This window comes from Hordeum vulgare, chromosome 2H (genome assembly GCF_904849725.1).
Source record: "Hordeum vulgare subsp. vulgare chromosome 2H, MorexV3_pseudomolecules_assembly, whole genome shotgun sequence".
Lineage (NCBI taxonomy): Eukaryota > Viridiplantae > Streptophyta > Magnoliopsida > Poales > Poaceae > Hordeum > Hordeum vulgare.
The window spans coordinates 593,696,550-593,716,414 of record NC_058519.1 but is presented as its reverse complement, the minus strand read 5'-3'; the positions used below and the strand labels follow the sequence as shown (position 1 = coordinate 593,716,414).

General features: G+C 44.2%; 2 non-coding genes and 1 pseudogene across 2 annotated transcripts; all 3 read left to right on the top strand.

The window, feature by feature from the left end:
* Positions 1 to 14,139: 14,139 nt before the first annotated feature.
* LOC123433814 lies at positions 14,140 to 14,220 on the top strand (annotated as a pseudogene).
* Positions 14,221 to 14,329: 109 nt separating this feature from the next.
* LOC123433802 lies at positions 14,330 to 14,427 on the top strand. The gene has a single exon (XR_006625112.1). It is a non-coding gene; the product is annotated as a small nucleolar RNA Z101 (small nucleolar RNA).
* Positions 14,428 to 14,487: 60 nt separating this feature from the next.
* Positions 14,488 to 14,571, top strand: LOC123433810. The gene has a single exon (XR_006625119.1). It is a non-coding gene; the product is annotated as a small nucleolar RNA Z102/R77 (small nucleolar RNA).
* The last annotated feature ends 5,294 nt before the right edge of the window (positions 14,572 to 19,865 follow it).

Below are 19,865 nucleotides of genomic sequence, written 5' to 3'. Positions count from 1 at the left end.
CAGGATCGTCCTGCCGGAGCTCTAGATTGGATCTGCTCAAGTTCCGCCTCGTGGCGGCGGCGAAACCACGAAAAAGCTCCTAATTGATTTTTTCTGGAACGAAACCCTTCATATAGCAAAAGAGGGGGGCCAGTGGGCCGTCAGAGAGCCCACAAGCTTGTTAGCCGCCACCAGGGGGTGGCGGCTACGAGGCTTGTGGCGCACTGGTAGCTCCCCTCTGGTACTTCTTTCGCCCGTTATTTTTTATATAATCCCAAAAAATTCCACGTAAATTTTCAAGGCATTTGGAGTTGTGCAGAATAGTGGACTAAGATTTGCTCCTTTTCCAGTCCAGAATTCCAGCTGCCTGAATTCTCCCTCTTCAAATAAACCTTGCAAAATAAGAGAGAAAAGGCATAAATATGGTACCACAAAGTAATATAACAGCCCAAAAAGCAATAAATATCAACATGAAAGCATGATGCAAAATGGACGTATCATTCCTCGAGAGGAGAAGTATGATCGTACTCCTCCCAAGGGAAAAAGCTCACAAGATGACCTTCCATCACAAGACCATAAGGCCAAGGAAAAGCTTCAAGAAGACATCGACTTATTTGAAGAGGAACCACAAGTCAAGGTGAAGTGGATTCCTAAGGACACTTCTAGCACTACCTCATCTAGTGCTACCACAACTCCAAGGGTCCACATCAAGTTGATGTGGATTCCCAAGAGGAAGAACTAGAGAGTTCTTGAGGGGTGACTCTGCCAATGAGATTCACTCTCATTCATTTTGGCAAGAACTATTTGCAATCAACCTCAACCATATGCACTAGTTCAAGGAGTCACACATTCCTTCAAAGGTAAGCAAGGAACAAGGTAATTAATTCATCTTTGGACATCATCCCATTTGTGTTTCACGCCATGTCCATATATATTCTTGCATGTGTTCCTCTTGCTTTGGGACTAACCCATGTAAGTGAGAAGAGTAAGAAACAACATGGATTGCTCCCAACTCAAGATGATCTTCATCAACATTGAGCATCCACCACTACTTCACCTACTTGAAGTCTTCTACGACAAAACCCAAGGTTAGTTTGTCCCTCTTAGGGGGGATTTCATATCAAGGGGGAGATTTACTCTAAACCTTGAGTATAAGCATCTCTTAAGGATATGAACACATTAATTCTTATGTAAAAGTGGTAACCCCACTTGTGCTTAAAGATGAGTATGACCTATGATCAAGTATTCTTACTAGGCTCCTATGTCAATATACTCATATATAGATGACTTTTTAATCCCCCAAGTGCTTGATAGATGCTAGGATGTTTGTGCATGTTCACCATATTTTATTTTTCATTTTATTGTGTGAGCATGTTGGTCTGCATATTTTTGATCATTCGAGGACATCCAATTTTTTATATTTGGATCTTGATTTATATTTTTCCAATTGGATGGACAAGAATGCCTGGGATCCTCCTCTAGCTATATATGCTATATCATCTCAAGTTCTATTCATGCTTCATCATAAAACTTGAACAAGCACCTGCCAATCCCTCTGTGTGAAGGAGCACTCGGAGTTCCGTATCATCAAAGGCTGCCTTCCAAAACCTCTTTGTGAATCTCGGTGCAACCAACTACACACACTCGGTTCCACCGAGTTACAAAGTTGATATGGATTTTTAATCTCGGTACCACCGAAATCACAAACTCGGTTACACCAAGTTTCCCTGTCAAATGACAGTAGAGGAACTCGGCGACACCGATTTCATAATCTCGGTGACACCAACAGTGACGGGTATATATTCCAGCATACATGTTCTTTGATTTTAGATTGTCAAAAACCCTTCATCTCAAAACCCTAATCTGCCCCCCGAGACCCCTCGTCCTCTCCTTTTCCTCCCCGTGTGCCTCCACCATTGGGAATCGCCGCCGTCGACGGATTCTTCACCGTCGTCATCATTGTAGCTGGACCGCCACCAAGTTAGGGTACGGTTTGGATCTCCTTGTGTGTTTCCCCATGTGATTCTTACGCATTGGGAAAGCTTATCTACAAGCCACCATGTGCAAACCCTTTCCTTCCACCAGAGTATCAAAGTTGAAATTTCGGATCTGATCTGCCGTAGCATGCAACTCGGTGAGAGCGAGTTTGCAAAATCGGTACCACCGATTTTCCCTTTTAGGGTTAGTGAGAAGCAACTCGGTGAGACCAAGAAGATCTTTTCGGCCCCGCCTAAATAGACTGCCAAGTCTCTATTAAGCGAGTAAGCCTTCTCGGTGACTCCGAAAATGCTAACTCGGTGCCACCGATTTACATCCTGTAGAAGATCATACCCTAAGTTTCAGACTTCAAAATTTAAAAAATCCTTCCATGTTTTGTGATGCTCAACCCTTTCTGCTCTTCGATATCTGCTTCACAGGTCTGCTTGTGTGCTGGTCTGCTAGTTGCTTGCTTGTTTGTCAAAGATGTCTGGATCAGAAGATAGCCAGAATGATTTCAGGGAATCAAGTGTTGAGATGGACTCGGCACTAGTCCTAAGAAGACTGACTCTGACCCTTGTTCCTACATCTCCGATGGCTTGCCCAAGGCAAGGACCAGGCAGAGGAAGAAACTCAACTCAGATGAAGAAGACTCGGATTTTGTGCCGGAGCAATCCTCAATTCCTCCAAAGGCCTCAAGGAAGACAGTCAGAAAGGATTATGCTAATCCTGCTAATCTGAGAGCACCTGCTTATGTAAGGAAAAGCACAACACTTTCCATTGATGTTCCTCCCAAGAAGGTTGGTGCAAAGAGAGCAAGGAAGAGGGTGATTCGTCTTGTTGTAAGACCTACTTCCATGATTGAGGACCCAGAAGATGCCGTTGGAGAGGATGAAATCCCAGTTGATGCTCCTCCTCTTCCTTCTAAGAAGAAGCATATGGCTGATGCTATGCCCAATAAGTCTGCTTCTAAGCCTCCTCCTAAGGCTAAGAAGACTATAGCTCACATGAAGACTACAAAGGACATTCCTGCAGCTGCTAAGGAGAAAGGCCCTGCTTGTAGTGCCTTTGCTGCAGAGGAAGAAGAAGATGAGAATGCAAACCATTCTCAGAAAGCTCCGACCACATCTTCCTCTTCATAATGATGCTTATCCAGTAGCTGAAGACATGAAGAAGAGAAAATATGTAGGTTTGATAAAGTGGAGAGCTTCTGATCCATATGCTATCACGAGAAGGACTGTTGTTGATCCAAGGTTTCACACCAAGGAACAACAAGATTTCTATGAGACTGTCCTATATGACAAATGTCCAACTGTTAGCGATATGAGATATGTTGACTGGGCTTATATCAAAGACAACGAAGACTACTTTCCTCATGTGCAAGACAACTTCAAGTCTGTGGATATTAAAGATTTTGTTGGAAAGGATATGACCCCATGGAACTATGAACTAATCATGCAATTCTATTCAATTGTTCACTTCTATGGAGATGGTTCTATTTCTCTGGATGGCTGATGGGCACAGATATGAGTCAGCAATTGATGAGTGGGCCACTATCATTGGTGCCCCTAAGCAGAAAGAGAGTGATGTGGATGTGTATTCTGAAGCAAAGAAGAGTCACAACTCTATGGCCAACATGTACAAGCCAATTCCTCATGAGTATTTGGCAACTCACAAGATGGGCTCTGTATACTTCTTGCAAGCAGGAATACCCACCACCAACACTATTCTGAGACACACCTTGATGCCTAAATCAGGTGATGATAAGTGGTCAGAGGACACTCCATCAGCTTGCTGCAGCTTTTGGACACTCACACCAGATTCAAAGTGATGGACTTGATAGTAGAGACTATCCGAAGGACTGCTGCTGATCAGAAGAGCTCATGTGGATATGCCCCATACATTTAGATGCTTATCAATGCCAAGCTAGGAAAGCATGTATATCTCCTTGATCGTCCCCATTTACCTCTTCAACCAGAGTTTGAAGACAATAAAGTGGTCATGGATGACAATGATCCCAGCTCCGCTACAGCCAGAATGGAAGCAGAGGCAGCTGAAGCTGAAGCTTCTAGGAATGTGCCAGCACCAGCTCCACAACTCAGGACTCAAGGTGAGAAAATGGAATTTCTAGTTAGCTCTGTCCAAAGCATGGAGAAGAACATCTCGGAGACTCTGCAAAATCAGAAAAGCCTAGAGCGGGTCATGGAAACAAAATTTTATGGCATGGATGTGAAGGTTACGAAATTGAAAACTATAGTCAAACAGCTTCAACATGAAGTTGACTAAGTGAAGATTCCACGCTCGGATGACAATGATGATGATGATGAAGAGTCACCTCCTCGCACTACCACTCAGTTCAGCACCAAGCCTAGATCAGCTATTGTACCTACTTCAGAGACATGACAGATTTCATCAGCTCAAACATCTGCACCTTCAGCTCAAACCCCATATCAAGCACCTCCACTATCCACTCCTCCAGCTTTAGGACACTCTGCATAAGACTTTGTGGATGCTCTTCTATCGACTCCATCATCACCTGCCCAGAGAGATGATTAGCTCTATACTTTTGAACTTTTTGGTAACTTGTTGCCAAAGGGGGGGAAATGTATAGATCATAAGGATTCGAGTGAGAGAGAGAGAGAGCTGTTGATGTTATTTGCTCTCATTTGGTTTTAGAAACTTTGATCTTTTGGATGACTTTATCCAGTTCCCGTGTTTGATCATACGCTTTATCTTGTGTGATGCTACATTATTATCTTTTAGCTATCCATGTGATGATCATTCAGTTATCTTGTTGGTGTCATGTGCATTACTATTCATTCTTATCTTGTTTGCACGCCACCAAGATGTATGTGACATGGAAGAGTAACCCATGATCCTAATTGATTGTGCATTTGCATTCAAAGGCTATGACAGCCCGATGCCGACGTTCCAGAAGATTCCCGTTCTATTCCGTTTTCGTCGTGTGTCTATTTTCTTTTGTCGCATTATCATCGCATCATGCGCATCATCAGCATTGCATCGGCATCTCCGTTGCCGCCAGTTTTCAAAACTTGCATCCGTTGATAGTTGTCGGTTCTCGTCGTTGTTCGTTCTGAGCCCGTTCACACACGCACGCGCCCGCGGCATCGTCGAAACCCTGTTTTAAAACTGTGCGTAAAACTTTCTCTGATTGGGGTGAGATTTGACGCGCGGTCTTTATTAAATATAGCTAGGCCGCCTGTCGAATTTCATCGCGATCGGAGTCCGTCTGGTACCCGAACGATCGACCGTAGCGGCACCATATTCGGTCTACCGTCGGATGGTTGTCGGTGTTTTAAAAATCGTTGCTGCGTCGCCCGTTTTCCCTCTCGTCTCCGGATATCTACACAACACGGCCACTTACCCGTTCCCGCGTGTGGAATCGTTAACCTAGCCCCCCATTTGTCTATAAATAGGCCCCGGTTATTTTTAGACAATCCCCTCTCCCCTCTCCTCGAAATCCGTGCCTAACACTAATCCCCACCTACCGGACATGTCTGTGGTCAAATCGGACATGTCCACGGGACCACACGAGCTTCTCCCATGCCCGCGGATCCTCCCCTGCCCGAGGTGGCTAGCCCCCGCAGCAGCCGCGCCGCCCTGCCTAGCCCGCCATCGGCCGGAGCCCCACGAGGACCTCGCCCGCGTCGCCGCACCGCCCTGCCTACCACGCCGCCGGCCTCTGCCACGAAGCGAGCCGCCGCCATGGCCACTGCCCGCGCCAGGACCTCGCGAGATCCCCCCGCCGCCGATCTGCTCGCCCCAGCTCCGCCTCGGTCCGCCACCACCGGGAACGGACTCCCCACGGCCGGATCCGGCGGATCCCGCCGGTTTCCCCGCCGCCTGCGCCCCCGTGCGCCGGCCCGACGAGCCGCCGCGGCCAGCTCCCGCCGCCGATTGCCTGTGCGCGTGCGGGAGGAGGCGACCGCCCGACCAGGTGCCTCGCTCGCCAGCGCCCTGCCTGGGCCTGCTCTAGTCGCGGCCCATCTCCAGCAGCTCCCGCGGCCCATCTCCAGGAGAGCTCCCCTCTGCTCCAGCAGGCCACCGAGGCCCACTCCACCAACCCTCCAACCGGCACGAGGCCCCCCAAGGTGAGCTATCCCTCGCCCCCCAGCGCACCTTATCTATTTTGCGCCCACCTGATTAGGCCCGTTAGTAATTTAGTAATTTCGGAATTAATATAAATTCTAGAGAAATAGACGTAAAATAAAATCCCCGTAACTTTTAAACCGTAAGTCGGTTCGAGACGTATTGTATATGGTTTTGGTGTAGCATTTCGTGTACAATCCGAATTCATAACTTGCATATTTGTTTGACATGGTTTGCCGTGCCAAATGCATAGATTAACGTGATGTTCCAATAGGATAGACGTCCGTATTTATTTTTCGCGCAAGACCGGATGCTCGAATGCCGTAGTAGAAATGTCCATGATTTAGGAACCCTCTTGCCATGTATTTTAGAGCGGTCATTGGTATTTTTGCATGTAGGAATTTGCCGCTAGTTTATTTCCCGTGTTTAGGTCATTATCTCGCATTTACGTGTGGCGATATTTTTGTGTTGCAACCCCACATGCTTTATATGTTTTCGGGGTAGAAAAATCCATAGGATTTTTCTGTGTATTTAGTTTTAGCTTTTGAGTAAGTTAGTTCACGTGATATTTTGCTATGTTGCCCTCTTGTCTTTTTTGTAGGATTTATTCCGTGCTTCGTTCGAAGGTGTTGTCAACTAGAGAGTTGATCTTTGATGTTTACTCTAGCCCCTGGTATTTTTGGTTGCAATATAAATGCATGTTTAGGTGTGGTTTGCTTGCTATCAAGTTACTAGAAATAGTGCTGATTTGGAGGTGCTGAAATATTTCTAAGTCTGAGATCTGTTATATTTTGTTGCTGTCTTGTCTTGCTTCTATCTTGTGATCTGTAGTTCTTTTGAGGTTGGTCCAATGGAGTTAGTTGTAGACCTTGTGTATATCTAGCATGCTATGAATTTCCATGCCATTTGGAGTCTGGTAGCTTATGGTTTTGCTGCTGTTAATATGCCTTCAGATCGAAAACTGCACTTTCATGAAGTGTTATTTTCGCTAAATCTGAAATAGTGTGTAAGATGCCATTCTGTGACTTCTTTTCCTAGTGATCCATGATGCCATGCTAGTTGTTGTTAGTTGTTTGTTGTAGTGCTTCTTGCCCTCTATCGTGTCATGCCTTGGCTGAGTAGATTGGAGTTGTGTAGCTCGTAGTTGTGGGGTGTAGAAAAAGCTATGTGGCTGATTTTGGCAGATTGTAGTGATTTCTTGTTTTGCTCGTAGTTGTTGAACCGTAGCTCCGATTTGATCGTGTCCTATATGAAACTTGCTTAGAATCTCACGTAGTTTCATTTTCTCGTGCGGGTTGTATGTTTTGAAGTGCTCGTGACCGACGTTGCACACATATTGCATTCATGCCATCATATCATGCGGTGCTTGTATCTTTTGAACCGTAGCTCCGTTGGAGATGTTCTCTATGTGTAAATTGCTTGTAACAATGCGTAGAATCACGTGAACCTATTTGTTTTGCTGTTTAACAACAAATTAAACGTGTTAGTTCAGATCTGGACAGAATTAGAAATTAACATGTGAGGTCGTTTCGGAGGTGCTATAAGTCATTTTCGACCTCATTTAAAATGCCTAGATAGGTAGTTTAATTGCGCTTCACCTCTTGCCATGTGTAACCACATTTAATATTGCAGTGTACCTAATCGGGATAGAACTAAATAACTCGTATGTGGAGTTTCGTCAATATGCAACTCGTTGCATATTGAACTTCACTTAATGTGTAGTGTTTGATTGTCGTGAATTGTCATGCCGTGTCTTGCATGTGTTCAGCTGCTCATGCATCATTTGTGTTGTGCATCGTGTGGTGAATATCGTGTGTTGATGCTTGTTTCCGGTTTGCTTCGTCTCGATAGAGTTTCGCAAGCGTGTCGGATTGTGAGGACCCGTTTGACTACTTCGACTCGTCTGCTTCACGGAGTCGTTCTTCTTCCAAGCGCGATCTCATGCTAGATGACCATTTCCCCAAATACCATTACTATCATTGCCATGCTAGTTTTACGTTTCTATCGATTATGTCTCGTTGCCTACCACATGTTAAATATTAGCCTCTCAACAATGCCATGAAACCTTCAGTTGTTCAACCTAGCAAACCACTGATTGGTTATGTTACTGCTTGCTTAACCATGTTGTTAGCGTTGCTAGTTGCAGGTGCAGTTGCTTCCATGTGATAACATGGGTCCCTTGTCATATCACCATATTAAATGCTATTTAATTTAATGCACCTATATACTTTGTAAAAGGTGGAAGGCTTGGCCTTTCTAGCCTGGTGTTTTGTTCCACCTTTGCCCCCTTAGTTTCGGCTACCGGTGTTATGTTCCATAATTGAGCGCTTCTAACACGATTGGGGTTGTTATGGGGACCCCCTTGATAATTTGTTTTAGATTAAAGCTGTTCTGGCAAGGCCCAACATTGGTACTATTTGCCCAACAAAATAATTATGTTAAACTGAAATGCATAGGGAGTTAGCGCTACCCGAGGAGTAATTCTACATAATACAGGGGGGCTAGTGTTGATGGTGCTGGTCCAAAACTAGAGCCGTTTGCGGGGCCAACCCAGGGCAACTTGGGAGATTTCTATCAGGCCACCGTACGCTGTGCTTATCCGTCGTGTCCCGAGAACGAGATACGTGGCTCCTATCGGGATCGTCGACATGTCGGGCGGCCTTGCTGGATTAGTTTTACCTTTGACGATATATCTTGTGCATCGGGATTTCGGTGATGCTTTGGGTAATCTCAGAGTTGAGGTTTTCCACTAAGGAATCCGACGAGATCGCGAGTTTCGTGATCGAGGATTTCTATGCGGCTTGTGGTAATTTGTGATGGACTAGTTGGAGCACCTCTGGAGGGTTAAATCTTTCGGAAAGCCGTGCCCGCGGTTATGTGGCAACATGGAAACTTTGTTTAACACTGGTTCTAGATAACTTGAAGTCAGCTTAATTAAAATATGCCAACTGTGTGCGTAACCGTGACTGTCTCTTTCGTGAGTTCCTTCTCCGATCGATGACACGGTGGGGTTATGTCTGACGTAGGTAGGTGTTCAGGATCATTCATTTGATCATCAGTAGTTCACGTCCGCTATGCGTAGATCTTCCCCCTATTATTTCTTGTACTCGTAAGTTAGCCACCAAATATGTGCTTAGCCGCTGCTCCGACCTCACCACCTAACCTTACCTCACCCATTAAGCTTTGCTAGTCTTGATACCTTTGGAAATGAGATTGCTGAGTCCCCTGTGGCTCACAGATTACTACAACACCAGTTGTAGGTACATGTAAAGGTTACTTGACGCGAGCGCGTTGATTGTTCATTTGGAGTTGCTTCTTCTTCTTCTTCTTCATCGATCTAGGATGGGTTCCAGGCCGACAACCTGGGATAGCAAGGATGGACGTCGTTCTTCTTTTCTCGTTTGTTTTCATCCGTAGTCGGACCCTGCTCTTCTTCATGATGATTATGTATTGTACCGATGTGACTCTGATGTAGCTTGTGGCGAGTGTAAGCCAATTCTATTATATATCTCTTCTTTTCAGTACATGTACTTGTAACGATATCCATTCTTGCGACACGACGAGATGCGCTTCTATCCCTGACAAGGCCCTCATGCCAAATTGAGGATAGGGTCGCATCTTGGGCGTGACAAACGCAAACTTTAAATAATGCACAAATTTAGGGAGGGCTCTTGCTTTTCACACACTTCTCAAATCGTCGATGCTAATCATTGATTATATCTTTTGTCAAAGCTTTGATCTATAAGTTCTCATTAATTACCAAAGAGGGGGACATTGAAAGCACAATTGCTCCCTAGGTGGTTTTGATAATTGATCACAACATATGCATCATTGAACTAATATGTTTATCCAAGTATATTTCAGAAAAGTTCAAAATATGATTTGGCTAAGAATTATGTGGAGATGCCCCTCGATGCAAGAAAGGATTAGGATTGGCTCAAGCTTCAACATAGAAGACTCTTCATTTTCTATTTGTGAGAAACCACATTTCAGTCCATAGGAAAGCCAATACTATTAAAAGGGGGTGAGCTATTAAACTGAACTGGTTGCTCAAGTGCTTAAAGTTAGCCACCAAAATACTCAGTCATTTTTCCCGGATAACCATTATGTCGAAAACCACATACTCAAATTTGGTGCCACCAAGTTTCATATTTCGCACTACTAGGAAAAGGGCTATAGATGATATAGATACTAATGGCGCACCACACAAGCCGTGCGCCACTACTATATAGTAATGGCGCACCATGTGAGGTGTGCCATTAGTGTGGTGGATACTAATGGCGCACCACACTCTCGGTGCGCCACTACTATATTTTTTTTTTATTTTTTTTGCAAAACTACTAATGGCGCACCAGCACCTGGTGCGCCATTAGTAACCTGGTTACAAATGGCGCATCTGTTAGTAGTGCGCCACTACTATAATTTTTTTTTTGGTTTTTTTTTGCAAACTACTAATGGCGCACCAAAGCTAGTGCGCCATTAGTAACCAGTGTTACTAATGGCGCATCTGTTGATGGTGCGCCACTACTATATTTTTTTTACAGAACTACTAATGGCGCACCAGAGGAGGTGCGCCATTAGTAACCAGGGTTACTAATGGCGCATGTGTAGGTGGTGCGCCATTAGTAGTTTTGCAAAATATCACGCGGGCTCTCACCCAAATCGACCGCGCGCTCACATTTTCCCCCCAAATCTTGCCGCCGTCACTCACCTCCCCCAGAGCCGCCTCCCTCCCGCGGCAGATCCCGCGCCCTGAGCAGCTCTTCCCTCCATCGGCACCCCCACCGCCCCCTCCACCGGCGCTCTCCACCGGCGCCCCCACCGTCCGCTCCATCGGCGTCCCTCCACCGGGCCCCCCCACCGTCCGCTCCACCGGCGCTTCCAACATCCCCTCCACCGGCGACCCCACCGTCTCCTCCACCGGCGCCCCCACCGTCCCCCCGTCGTCGTCCCTCCATCGGTACCCCCCCTCTACTTGTGCTTGTGCTTGTTTTGATTTGGCCTCTGCCCTCCCCTCACTCCCTCCCTGACGCGCGCAGGTTAGTGCGCCACCTGCAAAGAAATAAGGAAGGAAGGGAATACCACCGATTCGCTCCTCCGGGTCGCCGATGCTCCGACGCCATGGAAGGTCTCTCCCTCCCTTTCATGCTCTCTTTGGTCCTCCACGCCCGTCCAATTTGCATTTGCAGGCTTATTGTAACTTATTCAGAGAGGAGAGGAGACGAGAAAACTTCAGAAAACTGAAAAATTCCTTCCTTCTATAGAAAACTCAAATTATTCACACGCACCTGCAAATTACTCTAGCCATGCCATGCACGCACTGGAAGTTTAGCTTTTCTTCATTCTTATCAAAATAAAATAAAAATATTAGCCACTGTGTGTGTTGCTGCTAATACATGAACAAGTTCTCAGTCCTTAGGGGGGAACAATATCTATAATCTTGTGCTGACTGTGTGTGTTGCAAGCACTTGTGCTTCTCGTGATGTTTCTGGTATATATAATGTATAGTGGATTTTGCCCTCAAGTTTGTTTTACGCTTTTGCCGCTCTGCTCTAGTTGGGCGTCGTGCTGCGTGCACTTGAGTGTTTTCCCTTGTCCATGTTTGTGTGGCGCCGCTTGCTGTTGGTGCTTTAGTTTTAGTCTTTTCTCTTGTGTCTAAAACATGAATGACTTTTATCGCCTAAATTTGAGATTGTGCAAGCACGAAGACCAGCAGAAAAGAGTGTCTCCATCATATTTGGATAACTTTTCTTACATCAACAATCAACATTAGAGGCTCTTTGGCCCGTACAACTCGGCACTTGCCCATATTCATCCGCATGATGCATAGTTCCCGAGTACATCATTTCTGAAAACACATGTTGTCAAGTTAACTCTTGCTTATTTATAATTTCAGAGCGGCATTTGGAAATGGCATTTTTTTATGCCACTAGCAGATGTGCCAACAGAGATGACCCAAGCGAGGTGGGCTGTCGGATTATGTAAGATGTTTAAGTCAGGTGATGAATGAATCTATAATAAATTTTGGTGCTCTGTTTATAGCACTCATTTGGGTTTGTTCACTCAAAATGACATCAAATTCTTGCAATCTACAACCTCCGTCTCAAATTAGTTGACTTAGATTTGTCAAGACACGGATGTATCTATAGTGTCGATACATCCGTATCTAGACAAATCTGAGTCAATTAATTTGGCACGAACGGAATAGTTCTTACTCCTGAGTGGCAATGTGTGGCTTAACTGAATCTTTAGTGTATTTTTTCCTGTACCGTTGTTGTATGACCGTAGTGCCATGGAAGGTATCTCTCTGCTCCCCTCTCCCTCTCATGCTATGCTCTGGTTGGGTGAAATCCAATTTTTTTATGCACATGGCATACATGTAATCCAATTTTCAAGTGACTCCTTAGCCTGTTGTCCTAATTAATTCCAGCACCTTTTGTTTGTTTTCTAGTGGCTTCTGATGTGCTGCCATCAACCATGCATGTTTCCATCAGGTGCTCTTGTATTGTGTGCCCTTCCAGCAGAATTCTGTTGCTGCCTTTGTTGCTTGCTTATTATGTGCAGGATGTGTGCAAATCTAGTTATGTTGCTCACTTGTGGCCAATCTTATATTTTTATGGATAAGATTGCTCACAATTTTGGTGTCCTCTCTTAGTAGGAGTCGTGCTCTTTATTTAGAGAGCGCACCAAATCACTTGCTACCAAGTTACATGTTGACTCTTAGCTCATTTATTTATCCCCTACGCCCTCCATCCCATAATGTAAGATGTTTTTTATACTAGTTTAGTGTTAAAAACGTCTTACATTATGCGATGGAGGGAGTATATATTATATATGCATGTGATGGCTCCCTGCTACATCTCTTCTCTGTTTAAATGTCTTTCTGTTTTGTCAGAAACAACAAGTATTGCAGTCTTGCTCTATGTTTGGTTGTCAGTTGTTTGCTATCCTAGCTCAAAAAATGTGCACTTCTTTTATTTTGCTATGCTACCTGATCAAATGTAGCTCAACAATTTCTATTGTTTGCTAGGCCGCATCGGAGTTGGGAGCTGGTGCAAAATCACTCCTGCTCTCCCTGGAGCCCCCTTCCTCCTCCGACGCCTCCGGTGAATACTTCTTCTCTCACTACGGCCTAGGTGAGCCACTCGCTTCCTTTCCTATGCATGCTCACTCTCGTCCACAGCCATCGAGCTGTGGTAATTGTATAATGGCCATCGTGCCATGGAAATTTCTTGGGTTGGGTTTGGGGCTGTGGTGATGGTGTCTGCTGTAATCTCAATTTTTTCTTTTGTGAATGAACGACGACCGATATATCCTGTGGATGATTTTGGTCTCTTGCAACTCTGTGTTGGGCCTTTATTTTATCACTGCATGCTACATGGTTTGGTAATGGTTCGTGTTATATACTTATGATGGGAGGGATTTTGGCTTGTTAATAGTGGCTATCAATCCAATAACAGACAATGCTTACAAATTAATCGGTGTAGTGCTGCTGTGTACGCATACCTTGTAGGGAGTCATTCATCATGTGTTGGCAATTTTTGTGATAAGTTGTGGATGCTTTTGGCCATGAAGAGTGGATATCGTGGCTCTGAAACTACTCTTTTTATCAGTCTAGTCTTGTTTAAATCCAGATTGTGTGTACTTATAGATGTAGACTTTTTTTTGTTGGTACTTGCTAACTGGTGGGCTGTGTGGGATTATGTAAGATGTTTATGTCAGGTGATAAATGATTCTGTGATGAATTTGGTGCTGTGTTAAGAGCACTCACTTGGGTTTGTTCACTCAAAATGACATCATATTCTTGCAGTTTAGTTCTTAGTCATAAGTGGCAATGTGTGGCTTGAGTGAATCTTTAGTGTACTTTTTTTGTGCCTGTGTTGTATGACCCTAGTGCCATGGAAGGTATCTCTCTGCCCCCTCTATGTGTCATGTTATGCTTTGGGTGGGTGCCTTCCAATTTTCTTATTGCACATGGCATGCATGTAAACTGAAAATTTCTCCCTGTTTGTTTGTGTACGATGAATACTTTTGTTGTCTCTCTCTTGTGATGATATATGTAGTTGCACTGGCTAGTGAGATGAGGATATAATTACATTATTGATGGATGATATGATGTCCAATGAATCATGTATTAGCTCTATCTGATCACATCCCATACTGGTTTTATTCTGTGTCTTGCACCAAATAAAACTTTGCAGTTTGTCTAGTTTTTCTTATTTAATTTGTTGCCAGTTTTTGTTTTGTTTTGTTGAGAGTGGTGTCGATGCAGATGAGGAGACACAAGTTTATGGGCAATTTGCGTCTGTGGCATTTCTGTGATGCCACACTCATTTTCATCTTGGAGATCTGATGCACCCACCTTACACACGTTTTTTGTGTTCTTAGTGCCTTTCTTTCAAAAAAAAATTAATTGGTGAGAGATTAGATGATGAATGAGATTAATTTCCCTATTGGTTTGACTGGGCGATATGATGGCCTCTACTGAACCGAATATGATCATCCTCTTGTTTCTGAAAGAACACAATGTGTTCCTGCTTGCCCCATCATGTTCCTTAATCATGTTAATTGCACTTTCTTAATGATGTTCCTGCTTGCTAATTGTTCTTGATTTTTGTGATCACATACAAACTATTCTCACTTGTGAGCTTTCATTTTTTGTTTTGGAGAAGAGCCTTCTCATGCACCGGCAGCAGCAAGTTTTCTTCCCAAGCAAGGTTTTCTCAAGGTGTACTAAAAAAACAATCTAGACCATGTTACTCATGATGAGAATGATGAAATCATGCTTCTTCTTTTTTGGATACATACAATTGGTTTCTGATATGGAAATGCTCATTATTCTAGTGCTAGGGTGGATGGAGATGAAGACGCATTTCAAACTGTGCTAGAGTTCCATGACCCGCTAGACATAACTCACTAGTCAACTAATGCTCTATTGGCTGATGGCTGCTAGTGCTAGGGTGGATGAAGATGCGTTTCAAACTGTTCAAGGAATGCTCGTGTTGTCAGGAGTTTCGTGAGCACGGTAACTTTGATGAGGTAAAACTTTTGTTACATCATTAACCTGCTCACTTTTTACCACTGGTCAATGACTGAAAAACAAGGATCATATAGATTAGCTTTTCTTAGTTGCTGATTTATTTTTGAAAATTGGTTACTATAGTTCTTTCACTATTAGCATGCACACTTGTCCTTACTGGTGTTGTGCCTCAACAGTCATTTTATTCAAGAGTGCTCTAAAACTATTGCGCATATGAGATTTTAACAACTTAATCTGGTTCCACTTTCTTGACAAATTTGTGCAAAATGTTTTCAGGTACTCAACCTATTGATGCACATGGACATGATAACTCTCTAGCGTTTATGGACCAACCAACCTGTAATCATGGACCTTATTGTCTTGTAGACCATTTGGTGTTTTGAGTGTTTTGGAGCTTGCACTTTGTGCATGTATATACAAACTTGTGTGTTTTGGACCATCTGAAGTCTCTCATAGTAACCAATAGTCTTTATCTTTTTGTGACTTGTGTGTTCTAGATGATTGTTAAGATGGTCAAAACTATGCTTCCTCTAGGTTAATTTGTTTGTCAACTTGCGTTCAATGTATGTGCATGTTTATAAACATATTTTCATTGTGGTGCAAAATGTGTTTATCTTGAACCTTCTTGTGGGTGTGAGGATAATAATTGAATATTTTTAGAGCTGGTAGTATAACCTGTGATGCACCATGAGCTATACTAATGACAGACCTGAGAGGCATACTAATGACGCACCTGGGAGGCATACTAATGGTGCACCTGGGAGGAATACTAATGGTGCACCTGGAAGGCATACTAATGGCGCACCTGGGAGGCATACTAATGGCGCACCTGGGAGGCATACTAATGGCGCACCTGGGAGGCATACTAATGGCGCACCATGAGCTATACTAATGGTGCACTGCCTGGTGCGCCATTAGTATACCAGATACTAATGGCGCACCGTGAGCAATACTAATGGCGCACTACCTGGTGCGCCATTAGTATACCACATACTAATGGCGCACTTGTAGTGCGCCATTAGTAAAAAAATCTAATGGCGTGATGCTAGTGGTGCACCTATAGTGCGCCATTAGTAGCAAAAAATGGTGCGCCATTAGAAGGCCTTTTTCTAGTAGTGTCGGACCCACCGAGTTTGACCTCAGACAGAAACCCTAGCCACTTCCACCAAATCGGTGCCACCGAGTTTCATATATCAGTCTCACCGAGATTCAAAAGTTCATACCTTTAGTGCATGTCGGTACCACCGAGTTTCCCACTTCGGTGTCATCGAGTTTGCCACTTTGGGTGTAACAGTTGGATTTTGTGTGGTGCCTATATATACCCCTTCACCCACCTCTCATTCGTGGGAGAAGCACTCAAAACACACATTTCATATCTAGATCCATTTTCTGAGAGAGAACCACCTACTCATGTGTTGAGACCAAGATATTTCACTCAAATCATTTGAAACTTGATCTCTAGCCTCCCCAAACTGCTTTCCACCAAATCAATCTCTCCTACCCATGCCTATTCTGTGAGGGAGTGATTTTGTGTTGAGGAGACTATCTTTAGAAGCACAAGAGCAAGGAGTTCATAGTTCTACCCCATATATTACCTTTTGGAGGGTGGTGCCTCCTAGATTGGTTAGGTGTCACTCAGGAGCCTCCTACATCGTGTTGTGGATTTGAACCAAGATGTTTGTAAGGGCAAGGAGATCGCCTACTTCATGAAGATCTACCATGAGTAAGGTTAGTCCTCCATGGACAGAAGCCGTGGTGGAATAGACAAGGCCGCTTCTTTGTGGACCCTTCATGGGTGGAGCCCTCCGTGGACTCTCGCAGTCGTTTCCCTCCGTGGGTTGAAGTCTCCACTAACATGGACGTATGCTACTGCAACAAAAGACCTTCCAACGACGCCAGAAACAAGCGTGTTGACGGGAGACTATTCTTGTCTTGATACTCCTCAGCAACGACACCAGGAATCCTTCTGCTATGGCTATGCCTTTATGGAATTCCTTGGCAAATATGCAAAGGATTCCCCCGTGGCCTTGGAGTCTTGCATTGGTGTTCCCTCGAAGCGGAAAGGGTGATGTAGCACAGCGGCGGTAAGTATTTCCCTCAGTTTTGAGAACCAAGGTATCGATCCAGTGAAGGATTGTAACAAGTACCTGCACAAACACAAAGAGCTTGCACCCAACGCTATGAAGGGGTTGTCAATCCCTTATAGATTGTTTGCAAAGTGAGAACTGAAAGCAAAAATAAACAAAGCAAAATAAAAGTGAAAGCGGAAACGATAGTTGTGAATAGACCCGGGGGCCGTAGTGTTCACTAGTGGCTTCTCTCATGAAAGCAAGTAGACGGTGGGTGAACAAATTACTGTCGAGCAATTGATAGAACCGCGCAAAGTCGTGACGTTATCTAAGGCAATGATTATATCTATAGGCATCATGTCCAAAACAAGTAGACCGATACTTTCTGCATCTACTACTATTACTCCACACGTCGACCGCTATCCAGCATGCATCTAGTGTATTAAGTTCATGAGAATAGAGTAACGCCTTAAGCAAGATGACATGATGTAGATGGACAATCTCATATCGACGATAAAAGCCCATCTTGTTACCCTTGATGGCAACAACACGATGCGTGCCTTGCTGCCCCTTTTGTCACTGGGAAAGGTCACCACACGGTATGAACCCAAAACCAAGCACTTCTCCCATTGCAAGAATCATAGATCTAGTTGGCCAAACAAAACCCAAGACTCGGAGAGACTTACAAGGATATCAAATCATGCATATAAGAAATCAGCAAAGACTCAAATATAATTCATAGATAATCTGATCACAAATCCACAATTCATCGGATCTCGAAAAACACACCGCCAATGAGGATTACATCGGATAGATCTTCATGAAGATCATGGAGAACTTTGCATTGAAGATCTAGCTGCTAACTACGGACCCGTAGGTCTGAAGTGGACTACTCACGAGTCATTGGAGAGGCGATGATGTTGATGTAGAAGCCCTCCAACTCCAAAGTCCCCTCCGACAGGGCACCGGGAAGGGTCTCCAGATGAGATCTCACGGAAACGGAAGCTTGCGGCGGCGGAAAAGTGTTTTCGTGGATGCCCATATTTTTTCTGGATTTTAGGGAATATATAGGCGAAGGAGCTAGGTCAGGGGGGCGCCAGGGAGGCCACAAGCCTGGTAGCCGCCGCCCCCTGGTGGCGGCTACAGGGCTTGTGGGCCTCCTGTGGCTCTCCTGCCTTGGCCCTCAAGTTCCCTGATCTTCTTTCATTCTGGAAAAATTTATTTTGGGGATTTTATTCCGTTTGGACTCCGTTCCAAAATGAGATCTGAAAAGAGTCAAAAACACAGAAAAACAGGAACTGGCACTTGGCACTGAATTAATAAGTTAGTCCCAAAAAAGATATAAAAGGTACATAAAACATCCAAAGTTGACAAGATAACAACATGAAACCATAAAAAATTATAGATACGTTTGAGACGTATCAACGTACGATAACGCCACCTATCAGAACCATGCCAAAAATCGTCGTGTCAACCTCATGCGTTTGATATCCCTACCTTACTCCTTTACTTTACACTTGCATGTTTTACTTTCCGCTGCTACACTCTTAGAACCGCATGTGTAGGGTGTACTTGACTTGCCTTAACTACCAAATCTGCCCCTCAACTAAAATTGGGAAAAGGCAGATTTTTTATCTTGTCAAGTAGTCTAATCACCCCCCTCTACACATACTTTCGATCCTACAGTCGTCCACTCATGTGATCTTATACCGCAATGCACCGCATACCGGGTATGCATTCAAATTCTCATACTCCTCATCGCAGTAGTGGATGTAGTCATTGAGGCATGCATGTATCTTCTGCACCTCTAATCCTAGAGGGCAGAGAACCTTTTTTTTGCTTTGTACGTAATGTCAGGAAATTCGTTATCATTTGGAAGCTTGTTCTTCATTATTTTTAGTAGCTTCTGAAATCCCTTGTCAGATATACCATTCTCCGCCTTCCATTGCAGCAATTCCAGTGTGGAACCGAGCTTTGTGTTGCCATCTTCGCAATTTGGGTACAACCCTTTTTTGTGATCCCCTAACATGCGATCGAACTTCAACTTCTCCCTTTAACTTTTGCATTCTCTCTGTGCATCAACAAGGACCCGCACGAAGATCATCATCAGCGGGCACATCTGGTGCCTCTTGATCTTCAGCTTCCCACGTTGCAGTATCATTGTATTCAGGGAACATAGGATTCAGATAGTTGTCATCATCCTCTTCTTCTTCATTGTCTTCCATCACAACCCATCTTTCTCCGTGCTTGGTCCAAACATTATAGTGCGGCACGAAACCCTTCTCAAGTAGGTGCATTTGAAGGGTTTTCGAGGATAGTAATCCTTCGTATTCTCACAGAAAATACATGGACAATACATAAAACCATTCTGCTTGTTTGCCTCAGCCACTTCGAGAAAATTATGCAGGCCGTCAATGTAATCGGAGGTGCGTCGGTCACCGTACATCCATTGTCGGTTCATCTGCGTGCATATATATGATTAAGTATATATATAAATAACATACAAATCAAATTGTGCATCTAAATCAAATAAACTCACACACACTCCTCCACTAAAACTCGCAAACCACACTACTTCTAGAGCATTTGAAATGAGTTAAACTAGTAGTGAGAGATGAGGAGATGAATTGCTAACCTTTTTAGAATACTTGGATAGTTGGTGCACCGCCAAACCTCAAATCTTGGGGGAA